The sequence below is a fragment of the Poeciliopsis prolifica genome, unplaced genomic scaffold, assembly GCF_027474105.1.
Source record: "Poeciliopsis prolifica strain line A6 unplaced genomic scaffold, Auburn_PproV2 SCAFFOLD073, whole genome shotgun sequence".
NCBI lineage: Eukaryota > Metazoa > Chordata > Actinopteri > Cyprinodontiformes > Poeciliidae > Poeciliopsis > Poeciliopsis prolifica.
Genome location: NW_026562448.1, coordinates 118,625 through 143,195, shown reverse-complemented (window position 1 = coordinate 143,195; position 24,571 = coordinate 118,625). Strand labels below are relative to the sequence as shown.

At 44.1% G+C, this 24,571-nt stretch overlaps 1 pseudogene; it reads right to left on the bottom strand.

Annotated features, from left to right (window-relative positions):
* Window positions 1-355: 355 nt before the first annotated feature.
* LOC129352132 (galanin receptor type 1-like) overlaps window positions 356-24,571 on the bottom strand; it is a 36,267-nt pseudogene continuing 12,051 nt past the window's right edge.

Sequence of the window (24,571 nt, the reverse complement as noted above, 5' to 3'; positions counted from 1 at the left end):
CCAGTGTCTTTGAGACAGACTGAAAATCCATTCTTCTTCAGAAACTTTATTTATGGTTAACAGCTTCAGAGTCTCTGTGTTAACATTCATGTCATGTATTTATGTTAATGTACGAATAATTAGAACCAAAACCGCTGACTTGGTTTGTCTCAGTTGGAGTTCAGGAGAAAACTGAGAAATTTGACACATTAAAATAAAATCATTGTTCAGTTTGTGGAAAATTCTCTCCACGATAATAAAAGCACAAGATAAATCAGGTCTCTGCTCGGTTCTCCGTCAGCCGCAGGCCGACCAAAGCAGCCAATCACCTGCAGCCTCCCTGGTCATGTGACCGGCATGACCTCCAGCTTCTCCTTCAGATGTTGGTGCTGGAGTGCGTGGTGGAGAAGTTGTCCAGCGGAATCGAACCACTCTGCCGTCGGCCGGCGCCGCGTACAGCAGGTGGCGGGCGAACACCTGGCGGCAGGCTTTGCGGAAGTTCTCGGACAGGAAGGCGTAGAGGATGGGTTGATGCAGGAGTTCCCATATGACAGGCAGTGGACACGATGCGGAGCGCGAAGGTGGCGTCGTTCAGCGGGTAGGTGCCAAACTCCACCCACATGGCGATGATGTGGTGCGGCATCCAGCAGATGGTGAAGCCTGTGACGACCAGGAGGATGGTCTGGACCGTCTGGAGAGGAACCACAGGAACACAACCAGTTTAACACACCAGACAGAAACATTAAACCAGAGAGGGGTGGAGGGAAGGTCCAGTTCCAGAACCGGATTCTGCTGGGAAACCAGATTCTCTGACTCCTTCCAGTTCACCCGTGAAATAACTTTGCACTGTAGTTTATGGGTAGGGTTAGGGTTAGGGTTAGGGTATATGTATATGTATATAGGGTATATGTGGATCATATGAATTTAATCCCATTCGGTGTCTTATAGGCTTTATGATTGATATGCAATGATTCTGGAAAACCTTAGTTGATTTCACTGCAGAATTATGGATTCAATACTTCCAATGACAAGCAATGAGTGAGGAACTGCGATGCTGTGAGACCTCTGGTGGCAGCAGCTGGTACTGTCCAATAAGCTACTGGATGCAAACTGTATCCAGCAGCTTATATCCTGCAATAAGCTGATGCAAAAAAGGGTCTCTGTTGAAATTATGTGAAAAGCAGCAATGTTGATACATCGTCAGGTCTTTTCATCAAACATTGAGATGTTTCAAAATTGCCCTGTTTTCACTAAAATCCATTATCAGAATTTGAATTTGATTAATTTAATGGTCAATGGAAACACAGTGATTGACTCTAAAACAGCAACAGTGGAAACAAAAAACTATTTTACAGCAAGAACATTTCAGTAGAACCAGAACCAAAGTGTCTGAATGACTGGGGGTGGAGTGGATCGATCAAAAACCACGAAAAGCAGGACTGGTCCACTGAAGCCCTGATTGGGTTCTGATGGGGCTCTGAGGGGCACTATCGGGCCCCCAGGGGCCGGTGACCTCCATCCTGGGAAGGTCCCCTTCACAGATGTCCTTTTCTAATCCGCAGCCCCCCTGCCTCTGGTTTACTGTGGACTTTTTCCAGTGATCCTGGTTTTCCTTTTGTTGGATGATGACGTGGCTGCTGCTCTTGTTATGGATCGGTTTTCCAGAACCGTCTTCAGTTGGAAACAAACTGAAGCTTATCTGCTGTTTCTCTGGTGGTTCGTTTAAAGCAGCTCTATAAATAACTGGAGCTGCAACAGGCCGGCTCTTTACGCTGGGTAGCCGCTCCTGGCTCCATCTTCTACACTGTTTCTACACACAGTAACTTTCATACAGTGCTTCCCATCACTGCATGGTGGGGCTATGCATGTTCATGATCTCATGTCAAATATTTAGAATTTTTCCTCATCTGGAACAGAATCGTGCTGCTCCTGAGCTGCTTCATCAGATGATGTCAGACTTCATTTATTTTAGACTTTCTTTTTCTGAGTTTATGACTTGTTGAAAGTTGATGAGCACCAGCCCATCAGGAAGCTGCTGAGCTTAATCCGAACCCTGACCCTAACCCCAACCCGAACCCTGACCCCAACCCGAACCCTGACCCTAACCCCAACCCTGACCCTAACCCCACTAAAAAAGGTTTGATTCCAAGGGAAGAAATCCCGTCTCAGGAAAATTCCTTAAGAGCAATTTTGGGGTTGGAAAAGTTACAGTGAAATGTCACGTAAAATGTGGTTTATAAGCTTTTCGACCATATTCAAGACCAAAGTGACGAGAAATGCATATCAAACATGTTTTTCACAGAAAACAAATTGTTGAGAGGTAAAAGTAAAATATAAATGTTGCTCAGATACGAGTTTTGTTCACTCTGACGGATCTAATCTCTGCTACATTTTTACAAACATTTAAGGTTCTAAGTAAAAAGCTTTAATGAGGAACTGCTCTTAGTAAAACTCCTCATAAACTTCGATTTATAGAAATGGCTCCCAATACAAGTTATTATGGGATATTTAAATTATAACTTGTCCTGGAGAACCAACAAGTAGAAAGAAACGAATGAATAAGTTAAACGTAACAATTTCTTTTTGTGGTTTTAAAGGCTCTGTGTTGAAGACGATGAGAAATGAAGACATTACTTTCTGTTTTTTCTATTTTTCTCCCATACAGAGCTGTTGCTCAGCCCCTCCCTCCCATTTCAAACTCTTCTTATTAACGTAAGAGTTAAAGGGATAAATGTGATTAGATATTTGCTACATTTAACAAAAACAGCCAAATCTATCAAACAATGGAGCCAGTTTTGCTCGTTTTGATTGAAGGCATAACAAGGCAGTTTATCGTGATTCATCCAAAGTAATAAAATAACAAACTGCAGTCGGATTATTGCTGATGTGTTTCTTCCTATTGAGCAGTAAAGAAAATATAATGTGTTTCATATATTTTGCTATAAGTATTTACTCAATGGAAGGTTTGTTATTTGTGCGGCAGAACCACAGTAAACAGCTAGCTAACGGTCAGCTAACAGCTAGCTAACGGTCACCTAACGGCTAGCTAACGGTCAGCTAACAGCTAGCTAACAGTCAGCTAACAGCTAGCTAACGGTCAGCTAACAGCTAGCTAACAGTCAGCTAACAGCTAGCTAACGGTCAGCTAACAGCTAGCTAACAGTCAGCTAACAGCTAGCTAACGGTCACCTAACAGCTATCTAACAGTCAGCTAACAGTCAGCTAACAGCTAGCTAACAGTCAGCAAACAGCTAGCTAACAGTCAGCTAACAGCTAGCTCCTTTCTTCAGTGGCTCTAACGGAGCCGGTACCGTTCCTGCTGTTGCTCCTCCTACACTTTGGACTGAACCATTGTTCTGACCTAAACATTCATTCTTATTTTTTCTTAGATACATGGGAGATTTATTTTGTTCTTTGCATCTTTTGTGTTTTCATGTCGAAATTGTTAAAATGTACTTTTCTTGTATCATTTTTTTCGGTGGGTAATTTTAGACTTTTCCAAAATTGGCGGCCGCTGACCTCTGTGCCCTTTTGAATCCTAGTTTACTGAACGTACGCTTCTGTTTTAGCTCAACTGTAGTTTCTGAACAAAGACAAATGAAGTAGCTTCTTTCACAGCAGCCAGTTAGTGAGAGATTAGCTATCAATCCTTCCTAACCCTTCCTGTCTAGCGGCGGGTCGTTCTATTGAGGGGCGGTTCAGTTTGACAATGGATCCCTAACCAGATATTCCTCCTCTTTGCTCTGAAGATGACTGGATCAGACGGCTGTGCTGCTCCTCAGCTGCATTAAGTTATCTGGCAGCAGAAGCTGAGAAGCTTCATAGGAAGCTGTATTTTATGTTTTCTCCTACATATAATGATGTTTCTAAGTTATTTAAGTGCCCAAATGTCTGTATTATCATTATTATTGTTGTTTTTATTAATAATATGAAAACAGGAGAACCTGGTAACAGGTTCTCCTGTTCTTCATCCATCCAGGTTCTTCATCCATCCATATGTCCTCCATAAAATATGCCCTTAATCATAAACCCTACTCCTGTTTCTAAATATATCCTCAGCTCCCTCCAGACCCAAACCACCAATGAGCTGCTCGCTGTCCACAAGCTGTCCAGAAACATCCTGTCTTCTGTCAGAGACATTTCAACACAAATGTTCCTATGAGGTTGTGAAGAAACCTGATCACTGAACATTTATTCAACGTCTCCAACAGTAGACTGATCCTTATAGACCAGGGGTGTCAAAGTCAAATGGACGGAGGGCCAAATAAAACATTTGGCTACAAGCCGAGGGCCGGACTGTCCAATCTTCATTGAAACCAAGATTTAACCTACTGAAAGCATAACAAATATATTACAATATGATTGGATAAATAAAGCAATATTTTCTTATGACTCTGTCAGTCATTTTTAATTTCAGCAGGCACAAAATACAAATGTCCTTTATATAAAAAACTCATAACATGAACATTAAATGTATGAAGTGATATTATTTAAGGCACCATCAGTATATTCTCTCATTTAGCAAAAATGGGCTGAATTTAGGCAACTTCAAAGAAATAAATAATAAACAATTTTCTATCATTCACTCAACTGAAATAATTAAAAAGAAATATTGCCTCGAAATACAATAAAATAAAGTGCAAAAATCTCTTGTTACTTAAAACCAATAGCAATTAACACACTGGACTGCATCTGTCCTGCTCAAATGTACATTGACTTTCCTTTCTGTGCTTTCTCTGGGTTAGTGTGAAAAAAACAAATAATAACAATCAAAAGTCATTTTCTCTGTTAAATAGGAGACAATTTTATCAAAAGACTATTGTCCACTTCATGATCTATTTTCCATGAAAGGCCGAAAAACAAGAAACACTCCCAGGAACGGAGTCGGCAAACAAAAACAACATAGTCAACACAGACAAGAAAGCTTTAAAATCCCTGAGGGGAACAACCAAAAACAAGACCTTCTTTGTGTGCATATTTAACTTTTAAACTTGAACAGAGTATTAACTTCAAATATGTAATTGCACAGTAAACATTACTGTATTATTACTGTATTTACATACATTTATATACATCACTGTATTACTGTAACACTACATTACTTGTTTGAGGCTGATACTTGGTGGTGTTTCATCTTTTGCACAAGTTCATCAAAGTTCGGGGTCAGGCTCTGAGCTGAGGAAATCCTCAGAACTGAGTAAAGGTGTTCAGCAGTAAGTCGACTTCTGTGTGATGTTTTGTTCAGCTTCATTAATGACAACAGTTGTTCACACAGGTATGTACTGCCAAACATAGACAACGTTTGAGCAGCCTGGGTGCGCAGCTGGGGCATTGTGTCCGGAAGGAAGCGCGCAAACTCCACAGCACCCACTGCTTTGTAATTTGCCTTCAGCGCATCATCGCATTGTAGCTCAATCAACTCCATTTGGAGATTTGGCGGTGAGCTTTCCACGTCAACGGCAAATGGATTGCTGAGCAGTGCAAACCTGTTTTTTTGTGCTTCAAAGTCAGCAAATCGGTGTCGAAAGTCAGCAGCGAGTATACTAATTTTATCAGCAAATTCTGTGCTCGGGAAAATACTGGTAGATAGCTCATTTCATGGTCTGACAGCTTGGAAAGTGGCTCAAGTTTTCTTTCCGCATGTGTGCCTCCCACAGAGTCAGTTTGGTTTGAAACGCCTTCACTGTACTGTACATTTCAGAGATGACACGAGCCGACCCTGCAGTTGCAGGTTCATTGCGTTCAGGTGACTCGTAATGTCACACAGAAAAGCCATTTCACACAGAAACCTTTTGTCTCGGAGTTGTGTTGTGTCTTTCCCTTTGCTGTCCAAGAACAAACAAATCTCCCCACGAAGCTCGAAACACCTGCGCAGCACCTTTCCCTGGCTTAGCCACCGCACCTCAGTGTGATGGGGCAAATCACCATGCTCCGTTTCTAACTCGCTCAGAAATGACTTAAACTGGCGGTGATTTAACCCTTTGGCTCTAATAAAGTTAACTGCGCATGTGATGGTGCTCATTACATCTTTCATTTTCAAGGCTTTACCACACAACGACTCTTGGTGTATGATACAGTGATAAGCTGTTAGCTCACGTGTGACGTTTTCCTTCTGCGTCTTCTCCCGTATCTTTGCCACCAGTCCACTCCTATGTCCACACATCGCAGGTGCTTCGTCTGTTGTCAGACCCATGAGTTTTTCCCAAGGCAGCTCCATCTCGTTTACACATCTTGAGATCCTCATACAAATCATGTCCCGTAGTTGTGCCATGCATAGGACGTAGCGCTAACAACTCCTCTGTCACGTTTAGGCTGGAGTCCACTCCGCGGATGAAAACTGACAACTGGGCAATGTCAGAAATGTCTGTGCTCTCGTCCACAGCCAGGGAATATGCGATGAAATCTTTTCCCTTTGTAACAAGCTGCTCTTTTAGATTGTCAGACAACAGGTCTACGCGATGAGCAATAGTATTTCTGCTCAGGCTGATGTTTGAAAAGAGCTGTCTTTTGTCTGGGCAAAGTTCGTCACAGACTTTAAGCATACAGTTTTTGATGAAATCCCCCTCTGTAAATGGCCGGGCTGATTTAGCGATCTCCTCTGCTAAAATAAAACTGGCCTTGACAACAGCCTCGCTTTGTGACTGGGCTTTTCTGAACAGACCCTGTCGAGATTTGAGGCCTCGTTTTAATTCCTCGACCTTCTGTAGCCTTTGTTCCATGTCCAGAATCTTGTTTTTGTCTTTGTGTTTTGTTTCATGATGCCGTCTCATATTAAACTCTTTCATCACCGCCACACTTTCTCCACATAGAAGACACACAGGTTTTCCAGCTACCTCCGTGAACATGTACTCCAACTCCCACCTTGTTTGAAACCCCCGGTTTTCACTGTCCACCTTCCGTTTTGCCATTGTTGATGGGTATCTGTAAGATAACTTTTGCTGGTATGCTAATGACTGATGCTGAATGACTGCCGAATAAATTAAGCCGCCTCCCACTATGCTCCCGCTCGGCGCGTCCCTGTTGCATTGTGGGAAATGTAGTATTCGTGCGTACATTATATCTGCGGGCCAGATCTAATAATAGATTAATATCATCACGGGGGCCAGGTAAAACCCTCTCGCGGGCCTGATGTGGCCCGCGGGCCTTGACTTTGACATATGTGTTATAGACCAAGGTAGCTGAACACGGGTCCAAACCGACGGTGGAACATTCAGAACATCCTGGAGCACCAAGCAGTTCTCCAACCCGAAGAACGTCAATCCATCATCCACCCATCCATCATCCACCCATCCATCATCCACCCATCCATCATCCACCCATCCATCATCCAACCATCCATCATCCACCCATCCATCATCCAACCATCCATCATCCACCCATCCATCATCCAACCATCCACCATCCACCCATCCATCATCCAACCATCCATCATCCACCCATCCATCATTCAACCATCCATTATCCAACCATCTATCATCCAACCATCCATCATCCAACCATCCATCATCCAACCATCCATCATTCAACCATCCATCATTCAACCATCCATCATTCAACCATCCATCATCCAACCATCCATCATCCAACCATCCATCATCCAATCATCCATCATTCAATCATCCATCATCCAACCATCCATCATCCAATCATCCATCATTCAATCATCCATCATTCAACCATCCATCATTCAACCATCCATCATCCAACCATCTATCATCCAACCATCCATCATCCAACCATCCATCATCCAACCATCCATCATCCAACCATCCATCATCCAACCATCCATCATCCAACCATCCATCATCCAACCATGGATGATGGGTTTTCATGAGCTGTATGCCAATAAGCTCATGACAATAAAGGATCTGAAATATTTCAGTTGGTGTGCAATGAGTCTAAAATATTAATGTTACATTTTTATCATTACATTGTGGAAATTAATGAACTTGATCACAATATGCTAATATTTTGAGAAGGACCTGTAGATCGAATATGTCCGATCTAAAATCGGGCTTATTCATCGTGGTCTCGGCCCGATTATCGCAGCCTGTTGAATGTGACGGGAGCCAATCAGAGAGCGCGGTGACGTAAGAATGGAGGGATCCCAAACATCGGAGGTGACATGTGGAAATGTTTATTACTACATGTAAAGCTCATTATTATATATGTTTATTATATGTGTTTATGTTTATTCAGTTAAAATGTTATGAATCATAGAGCAGCAAATAGAGCAGCTGCTCCTTTTATCAAACGACTTTTCTTTTTGTTTCGTCTTTAAAATGATCCACAAACTATCACTGCTGCTCCTGCATCATGTTGATTATTCTGAATTCACTGTGGGATGTTGTTTTTACTGGATCTTCTTCTGGAACCGGGACGTTCAGTGGAACCGGGACGTTCAGTGGAACCAGGACGTTCAGAGGAACCAGGACGTTCAGAGGAACCGGGACGTTCAGTGGAACCGGGACGTTCAGAGCCGGGACGTTCAGAGGAACTGGTTCTGGTGCCGTGGAACCAGGACGTTCAGTGGAACGGTTCTGGTGCCGTGGAACCAGGACGTTCAGAGGAACCAGGACGTTCAGTGGAACCGGTTCTGGTGCAGTGGAACCGGGACGTTTCAGTGGAACCGGTTCTGGTGCCGTGGAACCAGGACGTTCAGAGGAACCAGGACGTTCAGTGGAACCGGACGTTCAGAGGAACCGGGACATTCAGTGGAACCGGGACGTTTCAGTGGAACCGGGACGCTCAGTGGAACTGGGACGCTCAGAGAACCAGGACGTTCAGTGGAACCGGTTCTGGTGCAGTGGAACCAGGACGTTCAGTGGAACCGGGACGTTCAGTGGAACCAGGACGTTCAGTGGAACCGGTTCTGGTGCAGTGGAACCAGGACGTTCAGTGGAACCGGGACGTTCAGTGGAACCAGGACGTTCAGTGGAACCGGGACGCTCAGTGGAACCAGGACGTTCAGTGGAACCGGGACATTCAGTGGAACCAGGACGTTCAGTGGAACCGGGACGTTCAGTGGAACCAGGACGTTCAGTGGAACCAGGACGTTCAGTGGAACCGGGACGTTCAGTGGAACCAGGACGTTCAGTGGAACCGGACGCTCAGTGGAACCAGGACGTTCAGTGGAACCGGGACGTTCAGTGGAACCGGGACGTTCAGTGGAACCGGTTCTGGTTCCGTGTTGCTCCTGGACTCTCAAACCGACCGAACCTGTTGGACTTTTATCGGCTCTGAGGTCACAGAGGTTTGGGAAATCGGCCAACGATCCTTAAACCAACCAGACCTAAAACTCACATCTCCTCTCCTCTTGACCTCTGACCTCACGCTGTCTGACTCTGGTCACCATGGTAACCGTTACATATCCCTTCAAAATAAGATGCAGATGGGCCACAAAACCAACATTTTCCTTTTCTAAACATTTAACTCAGGATATCGACTGATGGACCCTGAGCTGTTTCTCCTGCTGGAGACGCTGAAGTGATGCTCAGGGAGACACTGGGTCTCCATGGTGATGCAGTCTGAAGCTTCATTGGCTCATCAGGTCACCTGACCATCCAGAGCAGCTTGGACTGTGGGAATCAACCCACCGGGACAAACCCATCCTCCTGCCTCTCTGGGCCTGCAGACAAACTTTCCAAAGAATCTGATCTGGTTCTGTTCATTTTGCTGCTTGTGGATCAATGTTGGCGCCAAAACGCAGCCGAGAGAATCCGGTAAAGGATTTTCAAAATAAAAGATCCTCCAGAGTCAAATGATACAGAAAACTGACATATATTTAATCCTCTGTTGCGTGGCCCGGGACCAACTGGTCCACGGACCGGGACCAGTTGGTGGCCCGGGGTTGGGGACCACTGCAGTAACATGTTTCAATAATATTTAATACTAATCACTGGATCGTCTTGTCTACTGATGTCCTTTTCTGATGTGGTAGCTGCATCACATTCCTCTGTGACCAGAATGTTGATGGTCGCTGGCTGTGGCTCAGACTCCTGAACTTGAACAGCAAGTGCTTGAATAATCACCTCTAGTTTTACTATCTGTGTGCAGGTTTGCATGGACTCCTCATGCTGAGTGACATGTGGGAGACCATCTGCACCTCCTTGTAATGATGGAGGGAGAATCTAGACCCACTTTTAATAGGTACTCAATCACATTGTAACCAATGACTGATTCTTCTCCCACCACTTCCTCCTCAGCAACTAGAACCGACACCCCCAGAGCTCCAGCTGAGTTCGACTCACAGAAGGTCATTTAAATTTGACCTCAACCTGCCAATCAAAGCAATTGGTGTCTCATTCACTGCAGGTCCAATCATTTCAGTGAGACTTCTGACAGTAACATGGGGGACATTCAGTTTTCTCCAATTTTCACTCAGGAGGCAAATCTGGGATCCAGTGTCCCATAGATCTGGGATCCAGTGTCCCATAGATCTGGGATCCAGTGTCCCATAGATCTGGGATCCAGTGTCCCATAGATCTGGGATCCAGTGTCCCATAGATCTGGGATCCGGTGTCCCATAGAGATCTGGTTTCCACTCCATCCTGCAGGCAGATAATGGTTGGCTTCTGTCTCTTTGTGATGGAGAGAGGAGGTTGATACTAACACTCTCATTTAACTCAGGTTCTGAATAGTGTGTGATGTCAGTGGTAAGCTGGCATCCATTTCTTGTTTGGTCATTTTTCTTTTTGTCATCTCATATTGCTGGTGCAGATGTCGCTCTGCTCAGACATATCTGCTTCTCCAGGCCCATCTGATGTGTTTTTAACAAATCTACCCATGTGACAGATGCCCACCTTGTCCACATTTGAAGCAATGGTCACACCACTCTCCTCTATTGTCCTGGCAATGTTTACAGCCACGTCTCTGGAAACAGGTAAAGTCATGAACCAACCTGCTGATGTCTTCGTCTCACTTTGTCTGATGGCGTCTAGGAACTCGGTTTCTATGTGAGAGGCAGATGATTGAACTTTTCCAGTTTTAGTCTTTATCCCCGTGGAAGACGGCTGTTGTTGCTCCAACTGTTGTTTTGGGAACTGCCGGTGCTTCCATCCATCCATTATCCATCTGTTCTACGTTTCCCATCTCTCTGCGTTTCTCAGAAGTTGTCGGTGAACAGAATTGATCTACCGAAACCTGGTGGATCCAGTTTATCTTTCTGACAGGAAATGATTTCTGTGAGTGGGAAGGTTCAACTACCTGCAGACGGGTTGGTCCATGTGAAAGGTTCTGTTGTGGCCCGCCGGTCCGGTGAGCTGACGGTTTGGGTCATAGAATCAACAGACTTCTGGGTCGGAGCCGTTTCCTGCAGCTCATCATTTCTCCTTAAGGGATACTGCATAAATCTGCTTTATGACTTCATGTGTTTGTTCTGGTGACTCAGCAGATTTAATAATTCCTCTTATCAGTCTGAGCAGATCCATAAAGCAGAACCAGGTTGTTCCAGAAACCGGACCGAACCCAGCCCGGCCCGCTGCTCTGGGCGAATCTGTGCCAAGACTTCAGGTCTCCAGAGGAACCTCCTCTATTCTTAGACGCTGTCTAAATATTTACCCAGCAGCCTTTGTTCCTCTGCAGCACCGCGCAGCAGAACCTGTAAACGACCCGGTTCTGCTGCTGCAGGACGCCTGCTCTCTGTCGCCTGCCAGCCGGGCCGGGACCACAACCAGGACCAGAACCTGTACCTGGATATGGTACTGCTGGTAGCACTGTGTCTAAACCCGGCCGGCTTGGACCCAGAACCCTGCAGACGTGATGAGATCAAATGTCTGAACAGTAGAAGCTCATTATCATCATCAGCCTCCTCTTCATCACGAGCCCAGATGAAAAAACCCAGAAGAACTCTGAACCCTGAACTCTGAACTTTCCACCAACTTTTCTTCTCACTGTGAGTCACTGACCTGAGGAGGAAGAGAGGAAGAAGAGGAAAAAGAAAAGGAAGAAAAGAAGGAGGAAAAGAAGGAGGAAGAGGAAGAAAAGGAGGGAAAGAAGGAGGAAGAGAAGGAGGAAGAGAGGAAGAAGAGAAGGAGGAAGAGAGGAAGAAGAAGGAGGAAGAGAGGAAGAAGAGAGGAGGAAGAGAGGAAGAAGAGAAGGAGGAAGAGAGGAAGAAGAGAGGAGGAAGAGGAGGAAGAAAAGAAGGAGGAAAAGAAGGAGGAAGAGAAGGAAGAAAAGAAGGAGGAAGAGAAGGAAGAAGAGAAGGAGGAAGAGAGGAAGAAGAGAAGGAAGAAGAGAGGAAGAAGAGAAGGAGGAAGAGAAGGAGGAAGAGGAAAGAAGAGAAGGAGGAAAAGAAGGAGGAAGAGAAGGAAGAAGAGAAGGAAAAGAAGGAGGAAGAGAGGAAGAAGAGAAGGAAGAAAAGAAGGAAGAAAAGAAGGATGAAGAGAAGGAGGAAAAGAAGGAAGAGAGGAAGAAAAGGAGGGAAAGAAGGAGGAAGAGAAGGAAGAAGAGAAGGAGGAAGAGAGGAAGAAGAAGGAGGAAGAGAGGAAGAAGAGAAGGAGGAAGAGAGGAAGAAGAGAGGAAGAAGAGAAGGAGGAAGAGGAAGAAGAGAGGAGGAAGAGAAGGAGGAAGAGGAGGAAAAAAGAGGAGGAAGAGGGAGGAAGAGAAGGAGGAAAAAGAGGAGGAAGGAAGAAGAGGAGGAAGAAGAAGGAGGAGAAGGAAGGAAGAGGAAGAGGAGAGGAGAAAGGAAGAGGAGAAGAAGAAAGAGAGGAGGAAGGAGGAAGAAGGAGGAAGAAGAGAAAGGAAGAGGAAGAGAGGAGAGAGGAAAAGAAGGAGGAAGAGGGAGAAGAGAAAGAAGGAGGAAAGAGAAGGAGAGAGGAAGGAAGAAGGAGGAAAAGGAAAGGAGGAAAGGAGGAAGAAAGGAAAGAAGGAGAAGAAGAAGGAGGAAAAGAAGGAGGAAGAGAAGGAAGAAGAGAAGGAGGAAGAGAAGGAAGAAGAGAGGAGGAAGAGGAAGAAGAGGAGGAGGAAGAGGAGGAAGAAAAGAAGGAGGAAAAGAAGGAGGAAGAGAAGGAAGAAGAGAAGGAGGAACAGAGGAAGAAGAGAGGAGGAAGAGGAAGAAGAGAAGGAGGAAGAGGAGGAAGAAAAGAAGGAGGAAAAGAAGGAGGAAGAGAAGAAGGAAGAGGAGGAAGAAAAGAAGGAGGAAGAGAAGGAAGAAGAGAGGATGAAGAGAGGAAGAAGAGAAGGAGGAAGAAGAGGAAAAAAAAGGAAGAAAAGAAGGAGGAAAAGAAGGAGGAAGAGAGGAAGAAAAGGAGGGAAAGAAGGAGGAAGAGAAGGAAGAAGAGAAGGAGGAAGAGAGGAAGAAGAGAGGAGGAAGAGAAGGAGGAAGAGGAGGAAGAAAAGAAGGAGGAAAAGAGGAAGAAGAGAGGAAGAAGAGAAGGAGGAAGAGGAAGAAGAGAGGAGGAAGAGAAGGAGGAAGAGGAGGAAGAAAAGAAGGAGGAAGAGAGGAAGAAGAGAGGAAGAAGAGAAGGAGGAAGAGGAAGAAGAGAGGAGGAAGAGAAGGAGGAAGAGGAGGAAGAAAAGAAGGAGGAAGAGAAGGAAGAAGAGAAGGAAGAAAAGAAGGAGGAAGAGAAGGAAGAAGAGAAGGAGGAAGAGAGGAAAAGAAGGAGGAAGAGAGGAAGAAGAGAAGGAAGAAAAGAAGGAAGAAAAGGAAGAAAAGAAGGAAGAAAAGAAGGAGGAAGAGAAGGAAGAAGAGAAGGAGGAAGAGGAGGAAAAGAAGGAGGAAGAGAGGAAGAAGAGAAGGAAGAAAAGAAGGAGGAAGAGAAGGAGGAAAAGAAGGAGGAAGAGAGGAGAAGAGAAGGAGGAAAAGAAGGAAGAAAAGGAAGAAAAGAAGGAGGAAAAGAAGGAGGAAGAGAAGGAAGAAGAGAGGATGAAGAGAGGAAGAAGAGAAGGAGGAAGAAGAGGAAAAAAAAGGAAGAAAAGAAGGAGGAAAAGAAGGAGGAAGAGAAGGAAGAAGAGAAGGAGGAAGAGGAGGAAGAAAAGAAGGAGGAAAAGAAGGAGGAAGAGAAGGAAGAAGAGAGGATGAAGAGAAGGAGGAAGAGAGGAAGAAGAGAGGAAGAAGAGAAGGAGGAAGAGAGGAAGAAGAGAAGGAGGAAGAGGAGGAAGAAGAGAAGGAGGAAGAGGAGGAAGAAGAGAAGGAGGAAGAGGAGGAAGAAGAGAAGGAGGAAGAGGAGGAGGTACAGGAAGAGTAGATCACCTTTCGTTTGGACAGCTCGGACCTCTTGGACATGTTCTTCATCTTTTTATGCAGGTGCCACAAAACCTGGAAGACAGACATCAGACCTGGGATCAGTCAGCAAAGCTTTGGGTCGGAGGTTCTGGTCTGGCAGAGGGTGGATCTGTTTCCAGAACCTTCTTAACAACACCTGAAAGCTTCAAAAGCTTCTTCAGTTCATATCCAGATTTTCTCCTTAATTAGCAGGATTTTGCCTTGGAGACCAATATGACGGTTCTGTCAGCCGACATCAACCGGCTTCATGCAGAAATATTTATTTCGTCAGTAAACAGGAAGGCTTGACGTCGTTTCTGCAACTGAATCTGGGAAAAACCAGACGTTTCCTCCTGGTTCCCATCTGGTTCCGAACCAGATGGGAACCAGTAGCAATAGTAAAGATGACTGGTCCAGAGGTTGGTTCCTGTCTCTGTTCTATCAGCAGTTGGCCAGTAGGGGGCGCTACAGGCAGCTTGCTGTCAGTCAGACTGACCCAAAACCTGACCTCGTGCTGCCGGATGCATCTGCTGATCATGTATCGATCAGCATCGGTCTGCTCACTCAGACATGAAAACATCGACGCCTCATTGGACGCCGAGTCCTACGTTACGTCGCCGCCATTTTGAAAAAACTGGACCCGTTTCATTTCACAGGTAAGAATGAGAGAAAATAATATTTCATGAGCAGAATTTCTGGACTTTGCTTCTAAACCAAGGAATGTTTCCCAGGTCAATAACTGGGCCAAATAAAGCACTCGGGCCAGAATCCTGTTAGCTTAGCTAGCTTTCACTCTGCAGGGTTAGCTGAGGGGATTTTCTGATGAGAAACTGCTGTTAGAAGAGAAACGATGCATTCCAGAGCAGCCAGTCAGGATCAGAGCTAATGCTACAATATGCTAAAAATGTATGTTTTTCCAAGATGTGAAGGAGTCAGGATTTCATTTTCTATCACATTCTTAGGTAATTTCTCTTTTGTCCAACAGGCCGTGTCTTCCATATATTTCAAACATGCTTACATTTATCCAAGTACATTTTAAGTATTCGTAGTATTAAGTGTACTACATATAAATATGTAGGAAGTATAGTGATGATATGCTTGCACCAATTTTGACATAACTTTAAAAGCATTTAAATATAATTGTACCAAAATACACTTAAGAAATATATTAAATAAAAGTATACTTTCAGTGAAGAAAACATTATTTGCTCAAGTGTGCTAATGAAACAATATGCTTTAGAAGACATTGTATATATTTGAAAATATATGCTCAAAAGAGAATTTTTCAAAATTCACTTAAGGCTTACTTTAAAAGTAAACTTTTTAGGTTCCTTATTAATCTTTTTCTATTTCATTAAAATGGCAAAGAATAAAAAAATAACAATTCTTAATGTTGTTTAATAAAGTAAATAATTGGGTCCCATATGGGGGAAAGAGAGACAACAGTTCTAAAGGCCCTTGACCACAAAAAATATATATTTTATTCTCAGAAATAGAAAAAAAATTGGGGCCCTGTCAATTACTGTTATTGTGGGTTTTTTTAAAAAATTGTTTTTAGCAGTAAAATTAAAAGTTGGCCCTCCCAGAGCAGAAAGCACACATCCATATTTGCACTGAACTCCCTCCATATCTGAGTCAAATGGTCCCTTCCTGCTTCGCTTTCAGCAGCAGTCACTAGAAGACACTGTGGCAGTTCTTATGCTGTCTAGGAAATTAATAAAGTCAAGTTTTCAAGAAATAGAAAGATAAGAGAGAGAAAAAGACAAGAGTGTCAACCATTTAGCATAGTTAGCTTAGCCACAGGCTGCTGTTTGCCTTCATACATTTAATGAATTAAGGACAAGAAATACCAAGATAATAACACATTTAACTTGTCCCTGTACCTTTTACCACTTAACAACAGGTGAGTCAGTCAGCAGCTCCAATAACCTTTAACCCCTGACCCAATGAAAAAGGTGAGCTACACTGTGTCCAATGACAAGCTAGTTTCTCTACGTCTTTGCTCTTTTTACAATTACACAACAAAAACAATACATTGTTGCTGACAGAAATTCAAACAATTTTTATGAAATGGTTAAAAAAAACCAGCCTCCTGTCTGGACTGCAGCCAGTCTAAATAGTTTTACCTTAACTTGCGTCTAAATGACAGATATCTGTATCCTGACCCGTCCTTATGTAACTTTTATAAAACTTTTTTTTTTACATATTTGTTTGAACTGTCATTGTATTGTGACAATATGGCATGAGAGGTCATTTGTTAAAAAATAAGATCTCATCTGCTTTCTCCAGTACAATCTAGAAACAACCAATCAGAGGCAGGTTTTAGTGCTGTCAATCACAGTCTCATGTGGCTGCTCATCCCTATGCTGCAGCTAGCAAAACCTGTTGGAAACAGTTATTGGTAAATAACTGTTAATCTACCAATGACGGCAGATAAACAGTTTTTCGGTAACAATAAGTTGTTTCTCCACCATTACCACATTTAGCAGTGAGTGAATGAGTTGATTGACAGCACTAAGACCCTCCTCCTGGTTCTGATTGGTCGTTTTTGGACAGAAATTTGCATTACTTTAGCCAGTAAAAGTAGTTCAGGTGGAGATTGATTCTTTTCACAGATTATCTGTCTCATAACAAACTGTCACGACATGATAACTGCTTTAACAAGTACAGAGAAAACATATTTCTTTATTAATGTTATATACTGCAGCTTGAATAAATGCAACTACATAGCATATTTTGAGAAGTCTGGATTGTTTTATGTCTATTTTGCATGTTGTCTGTGACTGTTGCTGGTGGGAACAGACATTTCAATGAGATAAAACTAATAATAATAATAATAAAAACATTAGCCAACCTACTTGCATATTGTATGCAGACTATTGGATGTAAAATTTATGAGCAGTAAATATTGTGCTAGTTATCAGTATTGGACCAAAGAAAGCAAGGCAGTCGCAGACCTTTAAAATTGAGGTGCTTTTTATGGGTCAGATAGACTCAAGAAACTGTAACAGTAGTTGTGCAGGGGGCCCAATCTCATTTTATGGCCCAATATTCCCCATCCTGGCGGCGCCCCTGTGTGTTCATGCTTCAAAATGTCAAACATTGACAGTTTAATGACAGAATAAAACAAAACTTGTCCTTAACACTAAATGTAGCTGGTATCGTCAGTTACATCTCTCCGAATGTGATTTGTTGTTTTCAGTTGAACTAAAACAGAAGCTATTTTTACCCAATCCATTCTCAGGATGTAGGATCTATATGGAAGTGTCATGATGTGTGGTGGTGAGGTAGACGCAGTGGACCCAGGTATGAAGGCTAAATGATAATTTCATGGTAATAAACACAAATAATTCAGGCAGCAACGGAGAGCAATGGCAAAGACTCACACAGGTAACAACTGGACAGACGAGGCCTGACAAGCAAACGAGACACACACCGGAGGATTTAAACACACAGAGGATAATCAGGGAACACAAGATACAGCTGGGAGCAATGAAGGGTAAACGGGGCAACTTGGAGTCTCAACAGAACACAGAAAAACCAAATCCTCACAATTAGTGAACAGCTTTAGCTTCAGTTCACACTCCGGACCAGATGGTGGCAGTATTGCACACTTTCAGATTTTTTTAAGAGCCCCATAAAAAGAAAAGCCATGAAGCCAGAGAAGATAACAGACGCTGTTCAAATTTGCCATTTTTACTGGTATAAAACTGAATTAAAGCTGCAAGCAGCCTCGAACGGCCCTCGCAGCCAAGCGCCGCTCCGGCCTATTGCCACCGCGGGGTATTAGCAACCGGCGCCTCACGTCAGCCACCACAGAAGCTCTCACGCAGTTTTCATCTCCTCCGCCCGCACCGCGGAAGCTGTTGCTCAGATTCCATCAACGCTGGCCACGTGCTAACACAGAAGTTGTTGCGCAGTTTCCGCGCCCGTCCACCAGGCGGTACGCACTGATGCGTTCGGAAGCACTCCTTGACGATGCAAAAAATGTGTTGCAGATTCATTGGTTTAGCGAGGAATATAGCTGGCGGATTAATGTAGGACGCGCAGTGGAGTCAAAATATATTTCAATGCTGTTGTTCTCTTTAGAGGTCAACAAAGGTCATACGTATCCAATTTGGCGTCAGTCGGATGATCCACGTGTCATTTACAGCCGATCATATGCACATGGCGAAGTACTACTGTTCGTCATTTTTCATCATTTTCAGCTGTGTTTCTAAAGCACTCTATTTCATTGTTGGAGTAATACTTACTCAGAGTGGCGAATTACTGAAATGGTTTGGAAGAAGTAAGAAAACGCTACATTTACTGCATGATTTAATTCAACAAAAATTATCTGAGACATTTCTATCCTTTTAGAAATTTCATGGCAACGCTCTCACAAAGTTTTCGTGCCCATCCGCCCGTGGACCTGTCATTGGTGGAGGAACACTGACACCTACTGGCGAAATACTGATATTGTTCTTCATCCTGTTTATCTGATGTTTCATTTGTGGAGCAATACTGACCCCAAGTGGCGAATTACTGAAATGGTTTATAAACGCCAAAAATGGGATCAAAATCTGAACTTCAATCTAAAATGGCCGACTTCCTCTGGGGTTTAGACCATGGCTCCAAGAGACTTTTTTGTAAGTCCTGACATGGTACACACGTGTACAAAGTTTCGTAATTGTAGGTTAAAGCATGGCTTGGGGCTGATCATTTAAAATTTTCTAGGGGGCGCTATAGAGAAATTAGGCCACACCCTACAAATATTGTGATGGATTCCTGTCGGGGAGTGGATAAAGATCCATCCTTGTGAGTTTGGAGCAGCTGCGCCCAAAAATGTGGAATTGAGAGCCAAACGTATGGCGATGGCGTTACAGGTCACTTCGCCACGCCGCCACGCCCAGCTGCTCCATCGAAGCTGGTCGGGGTTGGAATCCTCAACACACCAACATGTCTTCTGTGTCTGGGCACAGTTTCATGTTGATGAGGTCAAAGGGGTCAGATAGCGACCGTTCAAAGTAAAACATGACACTTCCTTTTCTCAGGGGGCGTGGCCTAAGTGATGTCATCATTCGACCATAGGGTATTGTAGGACCCGATGATGATCAATCACAGAAACTTTGGTGCCTCTGTGAGTTTCTGTGTAGGAGATATAGCAGTTTATTTTTTTATGGCGAGTAGGTGAACTTTGACCCTGCTAACCCCCCTTCAGCATTCTCAAAAACTCACCATTTTGATAACTTTAGATGGGACATGCCTTATGAGCAGACTGACCGAGTTTGAAGCCAATCAATCAAAATCTCTAGGAGGAGTTCGATCAAATAGGAAGGCTGTAAACGGCAAAATGGGGTCAAAATCTGAAATTCAATCCAAAATGGCCGACTTCCTGTGGGGTTTAGACCATGGCTCCAAGAGACTTTCTTTTAAGTCCTGACATGATACAAATGTGTACAAAGTTTCGTAATTGTAGGTTAAAGCATGGCTTGGGGCTGATCATTTAAAATTTTCTAGGGGGCGCTATAGAGAAATTAGGCCACGCCCACCAAATATTGTGATGGATTCCTGTAGGGGAGTTGATGAGGGACCATCCTTGTGAGTTTGGAGCAGCTGGGCCTGAAAATGTGGAATTGAGAGCCAAACGTATGGCGATGGCGTTACAGGTCACTTCGCCACGCCCCCATGCCCACCTGCTCTATCGAAGCTGGTCGGGGTTGGAATCCTCAACACACCAACATGTTCTCTGTGTCTGGGCACAGTTTCATGTTGATGAGGTCAAAGGGGTCAGATAGTGAAAGTTCACAGTAAAACATTACACTTCCTGTTCTCAGGGGGCGTGGTCTAAGTGATGTCATCATTCGACCATAGGGTATTGTAGGGCAGCCAATGATGATTAATCACAGTAACTTTGGTGCATCTGTGAGTTTCTGTGTAGGAGATATAGCAGTTTATTTTTTACGGCGAGTAGGTGAACTTTGACCCCTGCTAACCCCCCTTCAGCATACTCAAAAACTCACCGTTTTGATAACTTTAGATGGGACATGCCTTATGAACAGACTGACGGAGTTTGAAGCCGATCAATCGAAATCCCTAGAGGGAGTTCGATCAAATACGGAGGCTGTAAACGGCAAAAATGGCCTCAAAATTGGACCTTCAATCCAAAATGGCCGACTTCCTGTGATACTTGCACTATGACATTAATTGTAAATTTTGAGCGTCCTGGGGAGCTCTACAAGTGTACCAAATTTCATGTCTCTAGGATAAAGTAAGTGAATAGCAAAGGGTCCTTAGAAAATTTCTAGGTGGCGCTATTGAGCCATTTCTTGTGGGATTTTTGTGATGACCTTAAAAATCAAAATTTTTAAACAGGCTTAAGGCCTCCGCCAAGATTGGTGAGTTTTCCAATATGATAAGGCCCCCAAAAAGCCCCCCAAAGAGGTGGGAAGAAAAATAATAATAATAATTAAAGCTGCAAGCAGCCTCGAACGGCCCTCGCAGCCAAGCGCCGCTCCGGCCTATTGCCACCGTGGGGTACTAGCAACCGGCGCCTCACGCCAGCCACCACAGAAGCTCTCACGCAGTTTTCAGCTCTTCCGCCCGCACCACGGAAGCTGTTGCTCAGTTTCCATCAACGCTGGCCACGTGCTAACACAGAAGTTGTTGCGCAGTTTCCGCGCCCATCCACCAGGCGTACGCACTCATGCGTTCGGAGGCGCTCCTTGACGATGCAAAAAATGTGGTGCAGATTCATTGGTTTAGCGAGGAAATATAGCTGGCGGATTAATGTAGGACGCGCAGTGGAGTCAAAATATATTTCAATGCTGTTGTTCTGTTTAGAGGTCAACAAAGGTCATACGTATCCAATTTGTCGTCAGTCGGATGATCCACGTGTCATTTACAGCCGATCATATGCATATGGCGAAGTACTACTGTTCATCATTTTTCATCATTTTCAGCTGTGTTTCTAAAGCGCTCTATTTCATTGTTGGAGTAATACTTACTCAGAGTGGCGAATAACTGAAATGGTTTGTAAGAAGTAAGAAAACGCTACATTTACTGCATGATTTAATTCAACAAAAATTATCTGAGACATTTCTATCCTTTTAGAAATGTCATGGCAACACACTCACAAAGTTTTAAACGCCCATCCGCCCGTGGATCTGTTTATCATCGGTGGAGGAACACTGACACCTACTGGCGCGAAATACTGATATTGTTCTTCATCCTGTTTATCTGCTGTTTCATTTGTGGAGCAATACTGACCCAAGTGGCGAAGTACTGAAATGGTTTATAAACGCCAAAAATGGGATCAAAATCTGAACTTCAATCTAAAATGGCCGACTTCCTCTGGGGTTTAGACCATGGCTCCAAGAGACTTTTTTGTAAGTCCTGACATGGTACACATGTGTACAAAGTTTCGTAATTGTAGGTTAAAGCATGGCTTGGGGCTGATCATTTAAAATTTTCTAGGGGGCGCTATAGAGAAATTAGGCCACACCCTACAAATATTGTGATGGATTCCTGTCGGGGAGTGGATGAAGATCCATCCTTGTGAGTTTGGAGCAGCTGCGCCCAAAAATGTGGAATTGAGAGCCAAACGTATGGCGATGGCGTTACAGGTCACTTCGCCACGCCGCCACGCCCACCTGCTCCATCGAATCTGGTCGGGGTTGGAATCCTCAATACACCAACATGTCTTCTGTGTCTGGGCACAGTTCATGTTGATGAGGTCAAAGGGTCAGATAGCGAACGTTCACAGTAAAACATTACACTTCCTGTTCTCAGGGGGCGTGGCCTAAGTGATGTCATCATTCGACCATAGGGTATTCTAGGAGACCCGATGATGATCAATCACTCAAACTTTGGTTCCTCTGTGAGTTTCTGTGTAGGAGATATAGCAGTTTATTTTTTATGGGGAGTAGGTGAACTTTGACCCCTGCTAACCCCCCTTCAGCATACTCAAAAACTCACCGTTTTGATAACTTTAGATGGACATGCCTTATGAACAGACTGACGGAGTTTGAAGCCGATCAATGAAAATCCCTAGGAGGAGTTCGATCAAATAGGAAGGCTGTAAATGGCACAAATGGGTCAAAATCCAAACTTCAATCCAAAATGGCTGACTTCCTGTGGGGTTTACACAATGGCTCCAAGAGACTTTTTGTAAGTCCTGACAAGGTACACACGTGTACAAAGTTTCGTAATTGTAGGTTAAAGCATGGCTTGGGGCTGATCATTTAAAGTGTTCTAGGGGGCGCTATAGAGAAATTAGGCCACACCCACCAAATATTGTGATGGATTCCTGTCGGGGAGTAGATGAGGGTCCATCTTTGTGAAATTGGAGCAGCTGGGCCCAAAAATGTGGAATTGAGAGCCAAACGTATGGCGATGGCGTTACAGGTCACTTGGCCACGCCCCCACGCCCACCTGCTCCATCGAAGCTGGTCGGGGTTGGAATCCTCAATACACCAACATGTCTTCTGTGTCTGGTCACAGTTTCATGTTGATGAGGTCAAAGGGGTCAGATAGCGACAGTTCACAGTAAAACATTACACTTCCTGTTCTCAGGGGGCGTGGCCTAAGTGATGTCATCATTCGACCATAGGGTATTGTAGGGCAGCCGATGATGATCAATCACAGTAACTTTGGTGCCTCTGTGAGTTTCTGTGTAGGAGATATAGCAGTTTATTTTTTTATGGCGAGTAGGTGAACTTTGACCCCTGCTAACCCCCCTTCAGCATACTCAAAAACTCACCGTTTTGATAACTTTAGATGGGACATGCCTTATGAACAGACTGACCGAGTTTGAAGCCGATCAATCGAAATCCCTAGGAGGAGTTGGATCAAATACGAAGGCTGTAAACGGCAAAAATGGGGTGAAAATTTGACCTTCAATCCAAAATGGCTGACTTCCTGTGATACTTGCACTATGACATTAATTGTAAATTTTGAGCATCTTGGGGAGCTGTACAAGTGTACCAAATTTCATGTCTCTACGATGAAGTAAGTGAATAGCAAAGGGTCCTTTGAAAATTTCTAGGTGGCGCTATTGAGCCATTTCTTGTGGAATTTTTGCGACGACTTTAAAATACGTAAATTTGAAACAGGCTTAAGGCCTCCGCCAAGTTTGGTGAGTTTTTGAATATGATAAAGCCCCCAAAAAGCCAATTCATTTGGAGGGAGAATCGTAATAATAATAATAATAATAATAATTAAAGCTGCAAGCAGCCTCGAACGGCCCTCGCAGCCAAGCGCCGCTCCGGCCTATTGCCACCGCGGGGTATGAGCAACCGCCGCCTCACGCCAGCCACCACAGAAGCTCTCACGCAGTTTTCAGCGCCTCCGCCCGCACCGCGGAAGCTGTTGCTCAGTTTAAACTTCTCCAACTCCGGTCCAACAGAGCCTTCTTGCTCAAAAGCGTGGTTTGGATTTGCAACTCCAAAATCCAAGCAAAATGTTGAGCGTAGTCCAGTTCTGTGGCTCCAAAAAGCAGGCAAAATGTTCAGGAAAACTTCGCAGCTCCAGCTGTCGCCGGCTGACTGTTATTACGTAGCGTCGATCTGTTTTCTCATTGATGGAGTACCACTGCCTCCTGCTGGGGCAATACTGGTATTGCACTAGCAGTACCAGTATTTCTCCACAAGGTGCCAGTAGTACTCCATCAACACTGACCCCAGTGTGTTCTTACTTCGCTGTCATAAGTTTTGCTGAATGACTTTGTTTGTATTATTTCTAGCAAAAATGAATGAATGTTTGTACTTTAACCCACAAAATAAACTTATATATATATAAAAAGTTATAATAATGTATATTTAAATAATTAATAACAACATAACCTATGGGCTGCTGTTTTCTAGGGGGCGCTATAGAGAAATTAGGCCACGCCCACCAAATATTGTGATGGATTCCTGTCGGGGAGTTGATGGGAATCCATCCTTGTGAGTTTGGAGCAGGTGGCCCAGAAATGTGGAATTGAGAGCCAAACGTATGGCGATGGCGTTACAGGTCACTTCGCCACGCCGCCACGCCCACCTGCTCCATCGTAGCTGGTCGGGGTTGAAATCCTCAACACACCAACATGTCTTCTGTGTCTGGGCACAGTTTCATGTTGATGAGGTCAAAGGGGTGAGATAGCGACCGTTCAGAGTAAAACATGACACTTCCTTTTCTCAGGGCGTGGCCTAAGTGATGTCATCATTCGACCATAGGGTATTGTAGGACACCCGATGATGATCAATCACAGAAAGTCTGGTGCCTCTGTGAGTTTCTGTGTAGGAGATATAGCAGTTTATTTTTTTACGGCGAGTAGGTGAACTTTGACCCCTGCTAACCCCCCTTCAGCATTCTCAAAAACTCACCGTTTTGATAACTTTAGATGGGACATGCCTTATGAGCAGACTGACC